Consider the following 7,509-nt stretch of genomic DNA (forward strand, 5'->3'; position numbering starts at 1 on the left):
AATAAAGGCTAATTATTTACTTGGATTAAATCTGGTTCGACACTTATGATACCCCGGAAAAAGGTTGGGTTGACTCAACTGATAAGTGTAAAACAAACGCCCCATCAAAAAGAGGTAAAACAATAACTATTTTGCATGCTGGCTCTAAAGATGGTTGAATTCCAAATAGACTTTCTCTGTCTGCGGAAAATATTAAATATTCTTTTCTGTATTACTATGAAGACACCACCGCTGATTTATTTGAACGTTGGTTTAAAAACAAACTAGTTCCAAACATTCCTCCTAATAGCGTAATTCTAATGGACGATGCAAGTTATCACAGTAGACAGTTGACTAAAACTCCTTCCTCGTGTGACACAAAAGCAACGATCCAAAACTACATGTATAATAACGACATTTATTTTCACGAAGATTATACCAAAAAGTGATGCAAAAAATCTAGGGCCTACAATTTTAAGGCTTCCACCTTACCACTGTATATTTAATCTATCATCCGTCGTAGCAATGTGTTTCCCCGTGTTAACTCCAATGGGCTCAAACGTTTTTTTATTATTTATTTTATTTTAGATTTAAACATAAATGCATAAATAAACAAATAAATATTGTTTAGTATCTTTCCTGACAAAACCCCAAACAATTAAATTCTAAGCAAAGTACGGACCTGTTCGGCCATATTTCATTCTTGCAGCTTGCCCGCGCCTTTCCTTAATTCGTATCAGTTACTCACTTTCTTATATCTATGAACAGACTTTAGCCCTCGTATTTCTAACTAATCGTTTCACTAAAAATGTCGATAATACCTACCATATTCGAAAACGGAAAGAAAGCAACGGTGTGGTAAGTTATCCCCGAGTTTTGAAACATCGACGGATTGGCGATGAACACGCACGAGACCATCACAGCCGAAACTAAACAGCAAATTTCGATGAACAGTAGTATTCCGAAAAGGGCGTTGAAATCGTTGACGAAATCGGACAGGTCGTTGCGTCTTTTCAGTACATCGCCTATCCCGACCTGGCGTTTCAAATCGCGATTGAGGCGATCGAGGCAATCGGCGATCAAGTCCACTATTAAAATTAAGGTGATGGTGACGAATATTTGCCTGTACAATTGCAGATCCATTTGCCAACAGGCCTCGAGGTAAAAATCGGGCGCTTCGATTATATAAACGACGGTAAGTGTTACTTTTCCTAATACCATGCAGCAGAACGTCAGGGCGTCCTTAGCACACCTTCTTCTATACTTGAACGGAACGAGTTCTTCTAGCGACCTGAACATTTTTTCTATTTTGTTGTATTTCACCGCCAATATCCAGGACGTAACGATCGTGGAAATGCAAGACAGCAGATTACGGTAGGCCAAAAAAGTTTTAAACATATTTCCGCCGATCTTGTCCTCAAACAGCTGAATTATTATTTTTATATCGAAAACGGCCATGGTTACGAAAACGAACGAGTGCAAACGATAGAACCATTTTATCTTCCGCGACGCGTCGGTTGAAGGACAAATTCCGGAAAAGATGCTGAAAACTACAAGGGCAGTTTTGAGGCGCGTCCAGGTCATCGTTCACCACACTTAAAATTGCGCGAATGTGGCTAGACGCTTCTCACGCCAAACGAAAATGATGAAGGGATCAATTGGAACGAGTTGGGGAAATAATAAAACCGTTGTTATAGCAACTAAAAGTATTAAAAAAACAATAGAGGATACGGGATCGTCACGCCGCAATATGAATTGTCGTATGATGTGGTATTGTTTTCTTATAAAAATATACGGAGTGGATCAAGAAGATGTTTCGTAAACATTCATAAGCGTGCTACGAAAATCGTTAATATTTGCGAACCCTACGCAATGAAGAGAAGAAACCGAAATGAAGATGTGACACCTACAGTTTTACGTGTATTAAGAGAAAAAAGTTTCATACTTACAAGAACACTAAAACAATGGTGGAAATGCGCAACTTAAATCCGCTTTTTCAATTGAAGTTCGTTTGTGTTAAGTCACCATGCGTCTTGAAGATAGGATAGTTTATGCATTATAATGATCAGTCTCTCCGATGATTCAGTACTGAAAAAAAATCCAATTATTAAAACGTCCTATGGTCCTGACGCTTCTTGATTAGAACTTGTGCAGTTTTATTGCTAAAACCATCGTCTTATCTTTTTAAATTTGCACTTGAGGCATATTCTCTTCCTAATACCTGAAAGGAAGTTAGAATAACCGCAGTCTTTGAAAAGGGGTATTTTTGGTACATTTGGAGTTGTTCGTAATCAAGATGACTGTCACCTTCCTCAGAGGCATCCTTAAATTTATGAATGTTGACAAGTGTTTTTCTGTTAGTCCTTCGGAAAGGGTTGATCGTATTGGTTTTGATTATTTTCTAGGTAACATAAAATTTAAATTAAGTGACGACTTCAAAGATTTGATACTCACGATATCAATCAAACTTGTAACAGTGGTTTGAAATTTTTTGAAAATTTTCATTAGAGATATTTATGAAAGGTTCAAATTTAGATTACGTAGATCTCTTCTAGACTGCTCTGAATTGTTTTCGCCGGTTCCTTTCACAAACTTTTTGTTCAGAAGGCCACCGCTTAAAGCAATTTACACTTTTAATTTTAATACCGGCTCAGTTCAGTTTTACTTTTACGTTTCGGGCCGTTGTTGCAGTTACTTCTCATTGTGTAGGTTTTTACTATGTGCTTCATTGGTAGGTTTCAATTGCCCTGGTAACTATACATAGCGAAGTGATAGTCTCTCATTGGATATTACATATCTTAAACAATACGGCAGACCGAAAATATTTTTGGTTAAATTTGGTTAAAGACACTTTGCGGTTGGTGCTTTGGTGTGATTTTATTTTCTACATCAAAAGTGTTCCTCGACTAAACAATCGAATTACTTGCAAAATTACACACAAGCGTCACTTTACTAAGTCGGTTTCGTTTCCTACGGATCCGGACATTTCCGGGATTTCACCCCACGGGTCTGGGAACAATCGGATGTTTTCGGAGATATTTCCCAACTTTTGAAGTCATCCGTCCTGTAAAATGTTTAATATCGTGAACCACTCATGCTGAAAACTTCAGTGCTTAATTAAGTCGAGTGTCGACGATATCGATCCCATCGAAGCAACAATTACGGCGATTAGACATAATGCGGAAGTCATTACGTACGGTGTTTCTGTTAATTCTCAACTCGGTGGCCGGTTTGAGCCCGCCGTTTCGGATTCCGCTGAAAATTCGGATCGTATTTCACTTGTATTCGCTCATGTTTGTGTTGATGGCAACGTCCAACATCGCGAGCCTTATCGACGTATGGGAACCGACTCGCTCTACATCCGTAGTCATCGCGTCCTACAGAATAAACGCGTTTCTGTCAAACGTCGCCATATCGTGGGGCTATTTTACGAAGAACATCGAGATCTCCGATTTTATGTCATCCCCACCTGTCGACTTCAAACGTTCGGTTGGGAAATGGTTCCGAACAATCGCGGTTTTAATCGCGATGCTTTCCGGAAGAATTCTCTACACCGCGGTCAGTCTCACTGAAGGAAAGACGGTTTACTACGAGCATTACCTATTGGAAGATATAGAAAACTACCGAGTCATCATCGTAGCGTACCTAATTTATTATATGGTCGAGGAACTTACCGAAAGCTTTCGCGAATTCAATTCGCATTTACAAGGAGGCCGTTTTGAGAGGGACTCGCTCAAATGTCACAATTATCTGTGCGGTCGCGTTTCAAAATTCAATTCCTGCTTCGGTACGATAATCTTCAGCGAAATTATCAACTTAATCGTGGCGATCACGGTGAGCTATATAATCGTGGCCAAACCAACGGTTATGGATGAAGTTCATATACGGCACACTTCGCTCACTTTTTTCCCATTTTCGACATTGGTGAGTACAATTAGCGAGGATTAAGTCTCACAGTTTCGTGGCACATAGTGACCCGTGTATGGTTTGATCATTTTAATGCACAATGTCTTTTGGTTTTTGATTGATGATTTTTCGAAAGCAATCTTGTTTCTACTCACTTCTGTAACATACCTAATTATACCAGGTGCGTTCCAAAAGCAAGGAGACTTTTAAGTTTTATCAAAAAGTATTTATTTATTCATCAAAATGAATTCGAAGTAGTCGTCCCTAGCACTTCTGGTAAGGACTTTCTGGTATGGTCTTGAGTTACTCCAGGTATATTTTCTTTATCTCCTCAATCGTTCGACCCTCATACGTTTCATGGGTTTCTTGAGTTTTGGGATCAAGAAAAAGTCGCAGGGGGCCATAGTGGCCAAGGCCACCCCGTATCATCTGTTCACCGAGTGCCCTGCCTTGACATGGGCAAGATTGGGAGTCTTCGGAACGGCCCTGATCGATCCGGACTCAGTGCACGGTATTGGGCTAAAGGAGTTGCTGATCTTCTACAGGAGGGGCGGCATTCTGGACGCCCTCTAGAGCGGCCTGGGGACACAACGGGCCCATCTGGTGGCCTAAGTGCTTGGACGCCCGCGAGGGCGCTTTCCTTTAATACCAATACCAATAATAGTGGCCAAGGCGCAATTGTGGTTTTGTTTTTTGCCAAAAGTTGCAAAATCCATGAATTGTTTTCCCACAATTTCGGACGTTTACTTTAAGGTAATACTCTTTATTGGCAATACGACCTTGCGGTAAGAACTCTCGATGTACTACGCTACCATAATCGAAGAAAACAGTAAGCAAAACCATGGCATTTGATCGAACTTGAATTTTGTGTATTTGTGTCGTTTTTGCAAAAATATAGCCGTAGAAAAAGTATAGTAAGCAATACAAACGATTTCTCGGCATCCTCTTACTGTATTGTGCCCATGGAATATCCTATATGATACCGGCAGGCATCCAGTGATCCAAGATACAATGCATCCGTATTACTAAGTGCCATTTGGAATAAAAAGCCCTACCGTGCGAGATTATCGACAATTCCTGAATCTAATGTTAAGGAACAGAAAATTGAAATGTGTTTGGCATGTAGAAGTAAAGAAATAAAAGTAGAATTAGCTTACTTACCATTCTTCCATTACTATAAATTTTGATGTTTTTTCCGGGTTATACGCAAAAACAGCCAAAATTGTGATCGAACCGTCTTAAACAAACACAAACTTTTGTGATTAGTTTCTCAAATAAACACTGTCTAGTTAAATAACGTATATATAGCAACTGTTAATGCGGATAAATTTTAACAAAAGTTACAGGGAAATTGCAACCAACTCAAATTTGAAAATTCTCTCTGTTCAGTTCAAATTGGCCATCCAATTTTGGACACTGTTACGGTGTATCTCAGTTATTTTTAAAGACGTGAAATTCAAGATGCCGCCAACAAAATTATTGTGACTGCCTTGGTTTTTGAGTTTTTGAGTTATTGAAGTGTTAAAAAAAAACGCTAATATAGGGTTTTTCCGCAGAATCCAGTGACGTAGTTTTTTTTACTTACCCTAACCATTTTTTAGTACTGAGGCAAACACATATATGTATTAAATATTAATGTTTTGTTAATATGATAAATATTATATCGTTGTGATGTTAAGTAGATAGTTGGCTATGACACATGTATTACAAACAAAAAAGCGGAGGTGTCAAAAACTTGCGAGACTGTCATTTTTTAATTATATTTTTATTACCTATCTATTTGTTCTTTCTGTGTTTATTTCATTTTAATTAATTTAGTGTAATAATGGCAGTGTATGAAAATTGAAAAATGCCCAAGAAGTTTCGGAATTATTGTTATTATATGTTGTTTTTATATTTTAGAAATGTGTTTTGTTTATATTAGATACCCAGAGAGTTCACAAAAGTTTCTAGCCAAATTTGCTTTTGTGAAAAAAAAAAGATGGCTTATGATCGTGAACAATGCATGTATTTGTGTTTTTATTGACGTTGAATTTTATTGGTGTAATTATTGATTATTCTGTTTTTAAAGTTTTGTGGTGTACTTTTTGTTGTTGACTAATGGCTGAGCATCAAAAAACAAGCAAAGGAAAATCCTATCGACGAATGCAGGATGTAACTAAAAAGTTACGCTTAAGTAATCATCAAGACAAGACTGCAAGTGTTCAAGACTTAAATGCTTCCAAAATCTCACTGCGGCCTATTTAAGCACGACCGTGTCTAAGTTTGATCAACTACAAAGTTATAGATAGATAGCTAGATTTATTTGGCCACCTTTTTACATAAAAAGTCTTTACAACAAATGGCGCGTCAGCAGTACAAATGAAAAAAGGACAGATTTACGCTGACAACTTGTAGTTATGGATAAATAAATCGTATAAACAGAGTCTTAAGAAAGAAAAATAGCAAAATTCCATGCCCGAAAGCAATATGACTAGATTTGGTACGCAGTTATTAAAATAGGTTAAAACGGGACGGACATAACGCACAGGCCATGATGAACAATCTTTTTATCTGAAGACGAATCCGATTTTCATTCATTTTCGTTTACTTATAAGGTGAGATCGTTAAAAAAGAACGAACTTTGTGATAATCCCAGGGTGAAATAAAGCTTTTTCAGCCTTACATGGCATAACTGCACAAAGGGTACAAACTGTACATAGCGGATTGAAATCAAAGGTTCAGCGCTATTAGGTATGCAAGGAAAGCAATGACACGTATTATCTTAGACCACTTTTGCTCTACATGTTCAACATATATATCCTTTCAGCCTCTGAAGGTTTTTTCTGTGGTTATACTGAAGTTTCAGCAAAATAGGGTGCTGATGATGTTTGTTCACTGTTATATTGTTTATTTTGTTAAAAAACTTCACACAATCAAAATGGTTTTTCCTGTTCGTGGAGATTCATATCTAGAATACATTAGATGTATGGGTTTGGTGAAACAGAAAAGGTACTTTGAACTGCCTCAAGATTGAAATGCAGTTTTAAGGGATTCTGGAACAAAACCAAGCCCTTTTAAAGTTATATACTGTGAAGGTCAGTTGGACCATATTTCTAGCGGATATCTAGATGCCCAAGTGTCCTTTTCCTTCTAGACCGGTCAAAGAATTAACTGTAACCGAAAATCACCTTGAAAATGTTGTCGTAAAGCAAAAAAGAAAAACACTTTTCCTACCTGAAGAGTGTTTTTTGCTTCCAACTTTAGCCTATGTTGGGCCAGTACATGTATCTAAAGCTAGATTTCAAGGCCAGGATTTTTTTACAACAATACCACGTTGATAAGATTACAATAATAGATTATGGACCTTCATGTTTATTGCCAAGTTTTTTTTGTATCAGAATCAAAGTTTTTTTTATACTTTTGTTTACCATGTTCTTGCTAAATAAAAATCACAATTAATTAAGTTTTTCACCCTTTGTACCCTTCATTTCCTAATACGTAACTTTGCTAATAATTAGTTGTTTTTTTTTTTTCAGTTTAGATTAGTCTTCTTGGCAAACGTTGGTGAAAGCTTATACGTCGAAACTAGGAAGACGGTCGAGGTCTGCCACAGGCTTTTGGAAAACAGACAAGGGCCCGGTC

This window comes from Cylas formicarius, unplaced genomic scaffold (assembly GCF_029955315.1).
Source record: "Cylas formicarius isolate icCylForm1 unplaced genomic scaffold, icCylForm1.1 PGA_scaffold_3__17_contigs__length_32017465, whole genome shotgun sequence".
Lineage (NCBI taxonomy): Eukaryota > Metazoa > Arthropoda > Insecta > Coleoptera > Brentidae > Cylas > Cylas formicarius.